Genomic DNA, 15,141 nt, shown 5'->3' on the forward strand with positions numbered 1-15,141 from the left:
CTTCATTTACTTCTTATATACAAGATACAGCGCGTTCACGAAGTCTCCTCGCAGCGGCGACCTCTGCGTGTCTCGCCTTGCGGGACGTGTAAAGAGCACGTTTATGTGGCTGTACAAGCTAGGGCCCTGGGTTCACTGCTCGTGGCTACAGTTATGTTGGGAGATGGTATTCTGCACTGTTATAATTAATATAATGAAATTAATTACTTATATTAATTATAATTAAGCACCAATATCACAGTAGGTGCTGGACATGATTTTCTTTTTTCTTTTTTGAAGGCATACCTCAACACGTTTACATTTATTGCGAACACCTTTACCAATACAGTAGAGCGTCGACTATCCGAAGTAATTGTGGGACATGGGTGTTCGGAAAACTGGTTTGTTCGGATAATTGAACTGTACATGTTTATTTGCCAAAAAGAAGTACAGTACTGTACAGTAAATTTATTCATAAAAACAGGCATCTCTTTTAGTATTACAAAGTTTTAGGACCAGGTGCTGCTAATTCATGACGTGAAACAAGAATTTTTCTCGGTAAAGCTTTTCAGTTAAGTCCAGTTTCGTCAGCATTGTAAACGTTTTCGAGAGCATAATCTTCTTCCCTTAATACGTCCCTTAGTTTGACTTTGAAAGAATCAGCTGCTGAAGAATCAACCGACAGTTTTTCTCCCTGTATTGTAAGCTCACAAATGCCGTGCCTTGACTTGAAGCGTTAACCAGCCCGTGCTCACCAAGGCCCACCAAGTCTTTCGTTTAACTGCATTGCCTTCTCACACAGAATGGGACGTGAGATAGGTTCTCCTTCCGACCTCTTTTGTGTAAACCACTTGTAAACAGCATCATCTAGATCTGTGTTAGTGTGTTAGTGGCGAGCTTCATAGTTTTACGGCTTGTTGATCCATCAGTAGAATCAAGCATAGCTATAAAATTTGCTATGCTCGTCTTTTGTTTTTTTGTATCCGTAATTGTCGACTTCCCCACCTTGTACCCATTGGATAAAGTGGTTCCAGATTCACCTTCTTCTAACCTTTTAATAATCTCGTACTTGTACCTCATAGAAAGGACAACACGTTTAAGTTTCTGCATTTTGTATCGTCAAGTTCACTTCTTCACCCAGCAGCACACAAGTGGTCGTATCAGAGAACAGAAGGTGACTGTTTGCACCGTGAGAAGCTCTTCTTGGGGGCGCGCAATCCTTCAAACTGCGCGGAGCGGCACGCCTCAACTCTAAGCTGGCGCAGCTGTCGTTGTGAACAGCTTTGATACTGCCGCTACTTCTACTGCCAGTGCCAAGCCGACAGAAGTGTGCTGATTGTTGAAACACAGCGACTGGCGGCTTGGCCTGTCAGCAGCGCCTTGTGAATGCCCCATTAGAAGCAATGTTCCGCCAGCGGTGGCCCTGTGCGGCGACTACTGTGGGAAACTTGGTTTGGGAGTGAGGGGGATGACGGACGGTAGGGTGGGAGAGTAACAGGTGCGAGGCGAGCGAGTACACAGTTCGGTTAAGCGGTTGTTCGATTGACCGACATTCGGATAATCGACGCTCCACTTTATTTCACGTGTAATCGAATGCAGATAATCAATTATCGCTGTCTTCAGTTCATCTGTTCTCTTTGGGTTTTTTGATACACAAATGTTTTAGCCGCGTGGACCAGAGACCAATCGTAATTAATATGTCTTCAAAGACTTTATCTAAAAGTAGTAGGGACTGGCGTGCCGTATGAGCAGTAGCGTTGTCTTGTTGCAAAAATGAATGACCTCATTTTCATTCACTACGGCAGTAAATGGATAAAGTATGTGGGAACAACAGAATCGGAAGTGCCAGTGAGATCGAAGAAGATCGGCCCTATAAATTGCGCTCGCTTTATGGGAGTGTTAAGGCAACCCACACTCTGTTTCTCTTTTCGTGCAATGGCGTTTCTCTTAAGGCGTGCGAATTTTATGAACATCAAATCTGTGAATTATGAGAATTAATGTAGCCAGAGAGGTTGAAACGTCCCCTTAGAAAAATTATGCATGACTGTGCTTAAACTGACACACAATATTTTTAGCGCAACGCAATCTCAGTTTCAATAATCCCTACAAAAGAATGGCCCTGACTAACATTAACCTATACCTTTCATGAATCACTTACCTCACAAAAATCTTCGTTACACGAACTACTGCAATACAGAGAGCGCCACTACTGCCAGCTAAATAAAAGATTCAAACTACTGAAGGCACTAACTACTGATAGTCATAGTTAGCAAATGAAAGATTTTGATATAGAACAAACAATGTATTTACGTTAATAGTGTTCAAAAGTCATAATATATATATCAGTCCATGATATCCAATATTACAAATTTACTCTTTCTGATGGACACACGTCTAGACCGTCCGCTCTCAAAATTCCGCCATCTCTCTCCCCACATCCACCACTGCTGGCGGCTCACCTCCAACTGTGCAATGCTACGCGCTGTTCACATCCAGCTGCCCAACACTACGATAGCCAACAACAATGCAAACCAGCCACAGACTGCACACAGCACAGCCAGTGATTTTCATACAGAGCGCTACGTGGCGTTACCAATAAAAGAAAACCTAAACAGCCTACTTACAAGGTGAAACCTAGCGTTATCAGGTGTACAGGGTTTGATCTAAAACACCAACTCCATGTCGGTTAACAAATCGCTGAAACCATTCACAACACGCTATTCGTTTTGCATGGTCTATACAATGTATCTGATGCACAGTTATAGTTTTAACGGATACATCCCCAGTTCTTTGGTTACGGTCTTATGTGCTGCCGTACAAGAAACTTTAGCCACTTGCCATTTTGTTGGACACCGCAACTTGATATCCGAAATGTCGTCAAGCTTCCGTACTGTTAAAATTGTGGGCCTACCAGTTCGTGGTGCATCAGGAACTGAATTCGTTGTTTGGAAATTGTGAACTGAATCACCTACAGTGTAATGATCTGAACACCTCGAAACAAGGAAACCCAATCTACATTACCGCCTCTCATGGTCCGTAAAGTTTCCTCCTGCACGGAAAACCTCTTCCACTAAAAACGCTCTCCCCGAAGTAATAATCACACTCATGTTACAGAAGAACTAAACAATAAGACAACCAACAGCTGCAACGCACACACAACATTGCTACGCCTGCCCTACCACTGCAGGTCCACGGAACATGTCGAGACAACCTTCTGCACACAGCAGGGCGAGACACGCGGGCCTGACCATTGCGGAGAGACTTTGCGGACGCACGGTAGATCATCATCTCCAGCGGTGGAATTATCTGATGCTGTAGAACAGAGCCGGCCAAACGCTGCACAGTGTGCAGACGTGCGGAAGTGCTCCACATGGGCGCACGTGTGCGACAGCGACATGTGTTATTAGACATGTGTCCTAAATGAACGGCGGCGGCTCCACTTCCCTGTGGTACAAGCAAGAGCGCAACATATCCAGTCTCGTTTACCCCTGGTGGCTGTAACCTTAACAGAGAAGTACTGAGAAATGGCAGATACTGTGAAAAAGCAAAGGACGAGAGATCTATGTTCTCAGTCGTTTAAAAATGACTGGGAACTGCTATTCTTTTTTGTAGCCGTTGGTGAAAACTCACAATGTTTGGTGTGCCGCCGAATAATAGGCGGCCAGCGTAAGTTTTCAATTGAAAGACACTACAATACGTATCACAAAGACGAGTGTAGTGTACTCAACAGTGAAGAGCGGCAAGTAAAATTAAATGTCCTTAAGAAAATGGATGAGACACATCAACTCGATTATCATTTCTCATGGCCATTGATAAACGTGTTTGGACTTATTCCTTTCATAATTAAAAATTATTGTCTACTAACTGTGCATTATTGCCTCATTCTGCTCCATGTTACATTATTATCAGGAAAGTTGGTCATTTAACCGATTGTTTCAATGTATACTTACATTTAGGGTTTTTTTTTAATGTGTGAAGGGCTACGCTCAGCTGAAGTCGATAAAACATTACATTCATCTAATTGTCGGTTATTATGCAGATTTCAGACGTAACTGATGAAAGATATAGCAATAATGGTATTGAAATAACAGGTGATCATCCAGAGGTCTGCGGTTATCATTCTGTTCAGAGGTCAGTGAGACAGAAATTATGTGGGTGTAACTGAGGGCACCGAGAATTAGTTATAGGAAACCTTGCATTAATTTAATGTTATTTGAAATCATGAATAAGGCTCGTTGGAAGTCGCTAAGTGCTCTCTTTCTTAAACACTAGATCAATTATTTTTTTTTTACTTTATTGTTATTTTAAAACCTGTACAACAGGCAGGCTGTCAGCAGCACACTACGCTGCTCTTCAGCCATAGAAGACACAAGCAGCAAAAACAGGGAGAAGACACATAAGTCACAGAGCGGTGGGCAATAAAACAGGCACACATAGAGACAATCACGGAGCCGTTCACACTCGTCGATAATCCACACTGCTAGCTGATGAGACGACGCACAACCACTGAAGATGGTGATGGCACTGGTGAACGATGGAGGGGACGGTGAACACTAAACTCTATACACTAAACACACAAAACACTGATGGCGGCGACCTCCGGCGCGCGAATGTCCACGTAACGTGTGCGAGTCCGGGGACCTGCCAAGAGGGGTAGAAGGGGGAGGTGGGGGAGAGGGGAGAAAAAGGATGCCAATGGCTGAGGAGTCGGGGGCAGGAGGAGAGGAACAGGGGAGGGGAGGCCCGGGGGAGGAGGGGGGGAGAAAAGGAGGAGGGAGGGAAAAGGGAGAGGAGGGAGGGAGGGTGCCCGGAGGAATAAGTACAGGAGGAGGGCGGGAGGATCAAAGTTGGTAGGAGGGGTAGATGGAAGGGAGGAGGGCATCACCAGGGAGGGGGAGCTGGCGGAAGCCACCTTGGGAGAGGGTAAGGAGGGTGGAGAGATGGAGACCGGGTGGGACGTGCGAATACAGGCGCGGCAGCGGGCGGGGGTGGGAGAGGATCGGGGAGACGAGCGGGTGAGGAGGATCGAGTTTGCGGGAGGTGTACAGGATCCGTATCCTTTCAAGGAAAAGGAGGAGGTGGGGGAAGGGGATGAGATCGTAGAGGATCCGCGTGGGGGAGGGGAGACGGATGCGATAGGCGAGGCGGAGAGCATGGCGTTCAAGGATTTGGAGGGATTTATAAAAGGTAGGGGGAGCGGTGATCCATGCTGGATGGGCATAACAAAGGATAGGGCGGATGAGGGATTTATAGGTGTGGAGGATGGTGAAGGGGTCCAGACCCCACGTATGGCCGGAAAGGAGCTTGAGGAGACGGAGGCGGGAACGTGCCTTGGCTTGGATTCACTAGATCAAAAGCTTTACGCGTATTTACGTGCCGTCAGTCAAGCTGCCTTAATGAGAACCCACGGTTGTTAACTGTATTACTTTTCTTACTGGGTCAAACTGTTAACATAAAAGTAGACGTCTCAATGAGTAGACTGTGACAGTATTTTAAATGTTTAATACGCGAAATACCTTCCCACGGTTGGCTTGCAAGCTGTGGAAAGAGCACTAGAATGCTCCGGTACAGAGTATCCCAGCAAGTGGATAAAGCGACATCTGTGCGTAGAAACATGCACTACATGAACGCTGACGGCTGCGGCGTGCACGCTGTCACCCGGAAGTTGCACATGTGCAGGAACACCGCACGCGTGCAGAATTTCTGGCCGGCCCTGCTGTAGAAAGTGCGGGAGTATTCCAACGGATTGTTATGGGACCGTCACTATTCATGATATTGTACACTGATGGCCATCTGTTTGTTGGCGCGTTGGTCCAGCTTTGGAACGCACTTAAGTATGCACGTCCTTGATAGGTTTTCCGCAGGTGTCAGTCACCAGTTGTCAACGCACACGTCACCTAGGTCACATAAGTTATGGGCCACGCGGAGCTGACGTCCAATAGACTCCCAGACGACTTCAGTGGATTCACACCAGGCGCGTTGGTGGTCATTGACGTCAACTTGAGTTCGCTATCATGCTCTTCAAACCACTGTAGCACGATTATGGTCTTGCAACACGGGTAGTTATCCTGGTGGCAGATACCATCGCCGCCCGGAAAGCCATCAAGTATGAGTGAAAAACAGGTGTTCCGCAGTAACGTTTACACGGTCCACAACTGTCCAGGTACCTTACATTACTGCCACATATTGCTGTGTCCGTGACACGGTCCATTTTTCGAGCAGCTGTTCGAGTGGCTGACACGTTATCTGGACACGAGATTAGACTTTGTGTCGAATATAAAAGAATCAGCGCTGAACGGTGTTCGCCTGCAGCAGCATTACGCTCTGTCATCTGACCTGCCACTGATAGTCGGCTTTCTTGCTTTACAGAGCGGACAGGGCCTTCTGTGAAGTGCCGCGGACGTCCAGACCTTGTCGCCGCTCGTGGTTATACCGTTCTTCAACCACTTTCCATTGACGCTCACATTTGTAGCAAGCGAACCCATGGTGTTTCTAAGACGCCCGTTCCCCATTGCTTCGCGTACGATTTAGCATCGACACTAGCAGAGAGTGAACTCACGGCACTCAAACAGAAATCCTCTAAGAATTCGAAGAATAAACCTACGTATCTCTTTCGGAGAAATATAATGTGAATTGCTTCAAATGGCTCTGAGCACTATGGGACTCAACTTCTGAGGTCATTAGTCCCCTAGAACTTAGAACTACTTAAACCTAACTAACCTAAGGACATCACACACATCCATTCCCGAGGCATGATTCGAACCTGCGACCGTAGCGGTCGCGCGGTTCCAGACTGAAGCGCCTAGAGCCGCTCGGCCACCCCGGCCGGCCACTTGTCTTACACCAGGATGACTAAAGTCCACAAGAATTACTATAACTGCGAGGAGAGTGATGACTGGGCTCTCCAGATAGAATAAGTTGAGTCATTTCCCGAGGAATGTGGGCACCTCATGCTCTGGGGACCAGAATGGCCACTTTACCCGCATCTTCCCTACTCTTAACGCGCCTCTAGAAAGGACACTGTCCTGTGCTCACGGATTCCTTTTCCGCAGGAGGTTCCACTTGTATGCTGTTTTATGTCAAGATGTCGAGGCTACAAACGGCTTACTAGCTGACATACCCTCTATTTTAGCAGACGACTGCTCGAATGTGAGTCGTGTTTTATGATTCTGTGTGATGTCTGACCATCTAAATAGTTTCTTAAGAAGCACTCCGTCTTCAGGCCACGAGTGGCCTACCGGGACCATCCGACCGCCGTGTCATCCTCCGTGGAGGATGCGGATAGGAGGGGCGTGGGGTCTGCACACCGCTCTCCCGGTAGTTATGACGCCATTCTTGACCGAAGCCGCTACTATTCGGTCGAGTAGCTCCTCAATTAGCATCACGAGGCTGAGTGCACCCTGAAAAATGGCAACAGCGCATGGCGGCCTGGATGGTCACCCATCCAAGTGCCGACCACGCCCGAAAGCGCTTTACTTCGTTGATCTCACGTGAACCGGTGTAACCACTGCGGCAAGGCCGTTGCCAAATAGTTTCTTAGGTACAAGATTTTAATGTCGCTACTTCATATTTTGTTTTCTACCAGGCACAGAAAGATCCCTGATACACTATTGTAGCTGTCGTACAGTCATAGGCATACGTCTTGGCATACGTCTCGAGTGGCAGGCGCAGATGTCAGAGGTTACCATGTGGTTGGTGCACAATACGGCTATCCCCTCTTGCGGTTCTCAGGCGTGGTGGACCAGAACCTTTACAATGAGTATATGTACCTTCACGTTCCCACACAATCAAACAATGGGACCACTGTAACATCTGAATGCCCCACTGATCTGAATACTACACTGTTCGACCAGCCGGCCTAATAGAGACCGATAGTGATACCCTTACCAACTTTGTCACGAGCTGTTAACACTGTCTCACAAGAACTAGCGTCATCCGCATGTCCTCTTCACGCCCTGTATATACGCTACCAAGACTGGTAACAGCACTAAACAGCACCCTCGTGGCCTTTCTACCCGCCGCAGAGAACTATAGCTCTCATCACTTACATATCCGCCAATGGAGGGTACCTGCGCAAAATTACGCTGACATCCAGCCACACCTTCTGGGTGTTTCAGTTTCTTTGTTTGTATACGGAACAGATTATAGGGAATGTTGGCTGTAGTTGGTAGACTTGACAGCACAGAAGCTGGCCGGCGGAGATAGCAGCCAGAGTTGGTCTGGTACAGCACTAACTTGAATGAAATGCTACATGTCATATTTTCCTACTCACCTTGAGAACATGCAGTTGAGGAAATATTACTTCAAGAATTGTAGGAAACTTATTGGTATTCCAAATATGTTCCAAGAACGCGGAAAACATTTTCTACTAACAGAACTCACTGGTATCATTTATTGATTTATTGGATATTAACCGTACGTTTTCACGGTAGCTGATAAACAAGGTACAGGTTTTATATGTCAAGTGTCTCAATTTCGAATCCGTGCGAATTCCTTCTTTTTTTTCTTCGCCTTAAGAGACTCATCCTTCTGGTTCAAAAATAAAATTATTGCACGATAAGCAACAAGTTTCAATGATGTGCAGCTAATTTTCCAAAGACGATGCGATGGAATTTTTGACAGGGATCAATGAGAGTCACCTCTGGTGGAGAATGATCTCTCTGGAGTCGAAAAATTAAATTTGCTGTCTCTGTTTGACATAGCAGAGCACACGAGAATTATTCACACAGTTTCTTTAACATTACGTGGTAATAAACCCACAGTCTGCCGCAGCGAGTTACATCGGCAAGCACGCCATTCGTTCTATAACAGCGAATGGCAGTACACGCAAGGTCATGTACCTGCACCCCATCGGTTTCAGTAGCGTCACATTATTCGTTGCACAACGCCTCATTGTCAACAGGCGTCATTGCTCTTGTGAATGAAGGGAATTTGATGTCGTCGGATGCCGGCGCACGTATAGTGTGTCTGCGTGCAACGCGCGAGGATGCATAAAATGTTATCGAGACATTGGAGAACATCATTGGCATTCCAGAATCTGAACGTTGAAATGTAATAACACTTACCCAGGATAATCAAACTGTCAACAGGTCGTGCAAATCGGTGTAGCTGAAACTTACTACTGATTTTCCCGAGGTCGGTGGGTACCGTTTGGCGCCGGCATCGGGAGGCCGGACTACTTAGCAAAGATGCGGCGACCAGGGGTAGGCTCCGTGGTGATCGTCGACTCTACCGATTAACGTTTGCCGAGGGCATTGTGATTTGTGACGGAGCTTAATATTTTCGGACGAATCGGTATTGTCCTCAGCGAATGACTGTCTAGTACGACAATACAGACTACAAGGTGCCACAAATATATCCACGATTCATCTTTCAGTGGCCTCTTGTCGGTGGCAGTTACCGGCTGGGATTTCTTCCCGTGGACTTGCAGTGCTTCCCAGGATGGATGGATGGAGGGTCGACTTTATCTTGTCCAGTACACCCTTAATATAACACTGTGGTCCCATATGCGTGACAACTATATCCTGAGGGAGTAATGTGTTTCCGGCAGGACCAGTATCGTATACAAAAGTCAGTTTGGAGAACAGAATGAAATTTCTCTTCTCGATTGACCTCCTTCAGCAGCTAATATAACCCCTGTTGAAAATATATGGGCAGAGACGAGACAGATCAGTATGCCCATCTTTTCAAATACGGTTGCGGAATCTCAGGTGTTCAGTACAGAACGTCAAAATAAACTCCTTTCAGCCGTCTAAATTTCCGGATTGTTATTTTATTCGGCTACGAATTTCGGCGATATATTACGCCATCTTCAGGCCCCCTGACCGATCTGTAGGAAGATTCCAGCCTCGGTTCCGGTCAAAATAAGGGCCAGCTTTCAAAAACTGTTATCTGTAGATTTTTGAGACAGCTATCACTTCGGCAGGTCATCTTTGAATATCTGCAGATACCAGTCTTTTAATTCTGGCCACTGCTTCGACCGGAAGCGAGGTTGGAATCTTCCTACATTTCGGTCAGGGGGCCTGAAGATGGTGTAATGTATCGCCGAAATTAGAAGCCCAATAAAATAAAAATTTGGAAATTTGGGCAAATGAAAGGTGTTTGATTTGACATGCTACAGACCCCGCGCCAAGTTCTCGCGATGGCCTTTCAAACGTCATCCAAGCTGCCTGCGAGGAGATGGCAGAAAATGAGACACATATTGTCTACCTCGTAGACTCCATTCGTCGCAGATTGCAGACAGTCAGTGAAGTTGAAGACCTTTGGATGGAACATTAAGTGGCAAAGACTCCACCTTCTGTGCCTTTGAGGGCCAAAAAGAACATAGTAAGAACCTTGAACTGTTACATCTGTCAGTTCCGCGTTTCTACAAATTGAAGTCCATCCCGATAGCTGAGTGATCAGCTTGACGGATTGCCGTCCTACGGGTCCGGGTTCGATTCCTGACTGGGTCGGGGATTTTCTCCGCTCAGGGACTGGGTGTTGTGTTTTCTTCATCATCATTTCATCCTCATCCGGCGCACAGGTCGCCCAATGTGGCGTCGAATGTAATAAGACCTGCACCAAGGCGGCCGGACCTGTCCCCGTAAGGGGCCTCCCAGCCAATGACGCCAAACGGTCATTTCCATTGCTGGTTAAAGAAATTAACGATGTAATGCAATAAAACAAATAAGTAAATAAAATAAAATTAAATTATTCAACGCCAGATATCAACCAAATTTTGTCGCCAGCAAGTTGCCTACCACACCATCGACTATGGCCGAGCGGTTCTAGGCGCTTCAGTCTGGAACCGCGCGACCGCTACGGCCGCACGTTCGAATCCTGCCTCGGACATGGATGTGTGTGATGACTTACGTTTAAGTACTTCTAAGTTGTAGGGGACTGATAATCTCAGATGTTAAGTTACATAGTGCTCATAGCCATTTTAACCATTTGAACTTACCTACGAAACCTCCGACACTTAGAGAATTCTTACCGTTCTTGATTCCACGTCACGAAATGAAATTCCGTTACTCGCTTGAACGTTGCGAACGATGCGGCGCAGTCTCTTTCCGTGTTTTTTTGGAGGATGCGTGTTTATGCTAAGTTTCGAAAAGGTTTAGTACTTCTGCTTCACTTACACTATATGCATACGTAGAATTGCAAGTATTATCAGCAGATCTGTACACGCGATAATGTGATTGGCTCCTGCGTAACATGGTGAGTAATTGAAATTTCAGCCACAGCCTTTTTTTGTGGTGTCGAGTGTACTTAGAGATGAAGAGATTAGAAAAACGGGAAAATGTGGAGGTTAGCGACACATCTACCTGAGTCTTGAGTTCTTAAAACAACTGTGCCCTCTTGACACGGTATATTCATAGCGTAGGCAAATGGAGCGGAAAAGCAGTGACCAGTACACTGCTCGCTAAGCTAAAGGTTGAGGGTGGGAACGAAGTTTTTCGCGGCGGCACTTATGTATAAAATATTCTCGGTATTCTTGCCGCGTCAGTTCTAGATAAAATCTCGAGCTTTCGACGGTTACCTCCATCGTCATCGTCAGGAGCTGACTGTCTGCACTGCTGCTATGGTAGCCTCTATATAGCCCGAAGACGGCTTCTGATTGGTCAGCGTTTGATTGGTCGTCGGTTACGTGCTGCGTAGACGAGGTATAAGACCGATTTTTCGTCCTCCTAAGAAAATTAAGGAGATGATGCGACCTGTTAAGGACAATCTCGGCCTCAGGATCCCTTGGGTTTATAATATACCCTGTGAGTGTGGAAGCAATTATATAGGTGAGACGATTCGTACCGTTTCCGACCGCAGTGCAGAACACCAACGCCATATTAAAAATAGAGAACTGGAGAAATCGGCAATTGCGGAGCACAGCCTCACGAACAAACATAAAATACTGTTCGGTGAAACAAAAATTCTGTCCCATGCCTCCACGTACCGGGATTCTGTTATTAATGAGGCTGTTGAAATAAGAATGAGGCAAAAGAACTTTAACCGCGATAGCGGATACCATCTGCGCTGTGCGTGGAAACGAGTGCTCGATGCAGAGAAGCAGCAGAGACGTTCCTTCCGAGGTTTACGTTCCAACGGAAGCGGTGGCGCCAAAGGCGCACACAGTGACACCATCTGAGACTGCAGCACGTAATCGCCGACCAATCATAAGCCGGCCAATCAGAAGCCGTCTTAGGGCTATATAGAGGCTACCATAGCAGCAGTGGAGACATCTCTGGCGGTAATCTGGAAGGATACCGCCCTTCGATTGTGCCATTCCAGCACTAATCGAAGCGTTATGGTTTCAGGTGCCAGCCAGCCAGCCAGTCAAACAAGCAGCAGCGGTCCAGCCGAGCAGCAGCAGCAGCAGCAGCGGTCCCGGCCAGCGGCAGCGGTCCAGCCAGCCAGCCCTCCAGCAGCAGCAGCAGCAGCCCCGGCCACGTCCCCGTCCGCGGCAGCAGCAGCAGCTGCGGCGTTCCCGCCAGCCGTCGCCAGCGCCAGCAGCGTCGGACCCTGGTCTTCGTCCGTCTTCGTCCGTCCCCTGTTTTTGCCTCTCCTTTTCGTCCTGTGCTTTTTTCGTTCATCCCTGCCGTCATGTCAGCCCACACCACCACTGCCACTACTACCACCACTGCCATTGTCTACAGTTCACCCTCTGCCACCACCACCACCACTATAACATGGTGTGCCCAGTCACACCCCCGTCTTTCCATCCCTCCTCTTCTCACTCTCCCTTCTCCCTCGCTCTTTGTCGCCCCTCCCCGGCTTATTCCTCCTGCTCCTCTCCCTCTGATCCTTTCCCCCACTCCCCCAGCCTGTCACTGCAGCTCCAGCTAGGGTGGTGGCCCGTCGGGCCACTGCCGTGCCCAGCTCTCCCCATCGCCTCCGCCATCACCGCCGCCACTGTCACCGTCGCCGTCGCCTTCACCGTCACTGTCACCCTCTCCGGCGCCAACTACTGCATCCACGCCGGGACCTGCCACTTCCCGCCACCTCTCGATAGCTCCCGTCCCTCCTGTCACCACCCACCCCTCTGCCGCCGTTAAACGCCCTAGTGGCACCACCACCTCTCCCGCTTCCAAAAAGGCCCCGCCCCATCCTCCTTCCCCCCCCCCCCAGGATGTCATGGATGTCTCCCCACCTGGCCCTGCTTCCTCCGCCTCCGCCTCCTGCTCCTCCTCCCCCCCTCTTTATACAAATACCTCCTCTCCCATCCTGATCCTTCCCTTCTCGAGGCTCGGAACCTCTCCCTCCTCCTCCACCAACACTTCCCTGGTGCCCTCATCTCACTCCTCACACCCAGCCAGGATTCAATTCTCATCTTCTCCCCCAGACCCACCCTCCATACTGACATCCTCTCCCGCCTCCCCATCACCCGGTTTGGACCCAACGCCTCCCTCACCCCTGCTCCTTCTCCATCTCCTACCCGCCAACCCCAACCCTCGCATCGCCCGTCGACCCTCACCGCCGTGATCACTCAGCTCAGTCCGACGATCACGGAGGATGAGGTGTTGGCAGAGCTCGAGGCGCATCCCTCGCTGGAGGTGCAGGCGGTCCACCGCATTTTCAAATCGGCCGGCCCCACCCGCCTTATGCGGGTTTTGTCCGAGGACGCCCCCTCCATTGACTGTCTCCTGTAGGAGGGTGCCCTCCTCTTCAACCAGCGCTACAAGGGTGACCCCTCCCGTTCCCCTCCTCAGTCCCTGCACTACCAGAGGTGTCTGCGCTGTAACGCACACCCAACAGCTGACTGCCGCGAGGCCCCCACCTGCCCGCTATGTAGGAAAGCGCACTTCCTCCGGCAGTGCCCTAACCTTCAATCCCCTCCCTCCTGCAATACCTGCAATCTCCCCCGTCTCACCTACTCCCAAAAGTGTAAAGCCTGACCCCCTCCGACCACTCCTGACCTCACCGTCCCTGTCCATCCTCTGGACGCCCCCACCCCACCTGGCAATTCCCTTCATCCCCCCCCCCCCACCGCTGAGGACATCATCAGGTTCCTCAACATTGTCCTGCAAAACGTCCACCCAGCGCCCTCACACCCTCCAACAGGTCTTCCTCGCCATCCGTTCCGACTTCCAACTAAAAATGTATGCCATCTACTCCCACAACCAGGCCCAATTCACCTTCTCCCGTCTTGACATGCTCGTCTTAATCCCTGTCATGGCACAACAGCACCGTATCCTGTTCAACAACATCCGTTCCCTTCCCACCAACAAGAACCTCTTCATGCACACACTTGCCACCCACCACGTGGATGCCTTCCTCGTCAATGAAACCTTCCTCCAACCCCACCACACTGTCCACACCTTGCCCTACCTTCTCCACCGCTCCGATAATCCCCTCCCAATTGCGCGTGGTGGAGTTGCCATTGGCCACCACTGACAGATCCCGGTTCGGCTCCAACCTCTCCTTCCTGACCCCACCGAACACCTGATCCTTAGTCTCTTCTTCCCCGGCCACCATCTCTTCTTCCGCCCTAACGCCCCTATTCCTTTCGATTTCCTCTCCCACATTGATCGTACCTTCTCCTCCTATGTGATCGCCGCCAACCTCAACATCCATAGTCGCTCTGCCACCCAGTTATGGTGGTGGCATCGGTTCCTCTCCATCCTCCAAGGCGACCTCGTCCCCATTCCCCAGCACACCCACCCCAAATCGAACTCCCCTCCTGATGTCATCCTCTCCTCCCCCAACCTCCTTGGCCGCATAGCGGTGGATGTCCTGGACCCCATTGATAGTGACCATCTCCCTGTCCTCCTCACCATTTCAGACAGTCATCACCCCCGCCCCGACCCTCGTAATGACCCTCCCCCGAAGTACATCCATGACTATTCCCATGCTGACTGGAATGCCTACCGGGATACCCTCTCCACCCGGGTCAAAGGCCATCCCTTCACCTACCACCACCCTGACGATGTTACCCATGCTGCCTCCTTTCTCCAGCAGACCTTGTCTGAGGCCGTGGAGGCCCACGTCCTTACTGTCGCCATCCACCCCCACCGTCCTACCTTATGCCAACAGGCCGTCCTCCTCCTCCATGAATCCCGCCGTCTCTACCGTGCCTTCCTCCACACGCGTGACCCGGACACACTATGATGCCACCGGCAACTCCAGCGACACATCCGAAACTTGCTCGCGGCTAAGAAACGCTGGACTGGCGACAGACATGCACCCGTT

The sequence above is a fragment of the Schistocerca serialis genome, chromosome 1 (assembly GCF_023864345.2).
Source record: "Schistocerca serialis cubense isolate TAMUIC-IGC-003099 chromosome 1, iqSchSeri2.2, whole genome shotgun sequence".
Classification (NCBI taxonomy): Eukaryota; Metazoa; Arthropoda; class Insecta; order Orthoptera; family Acrididae; genus Schistocerca; species Schistocerca serialis.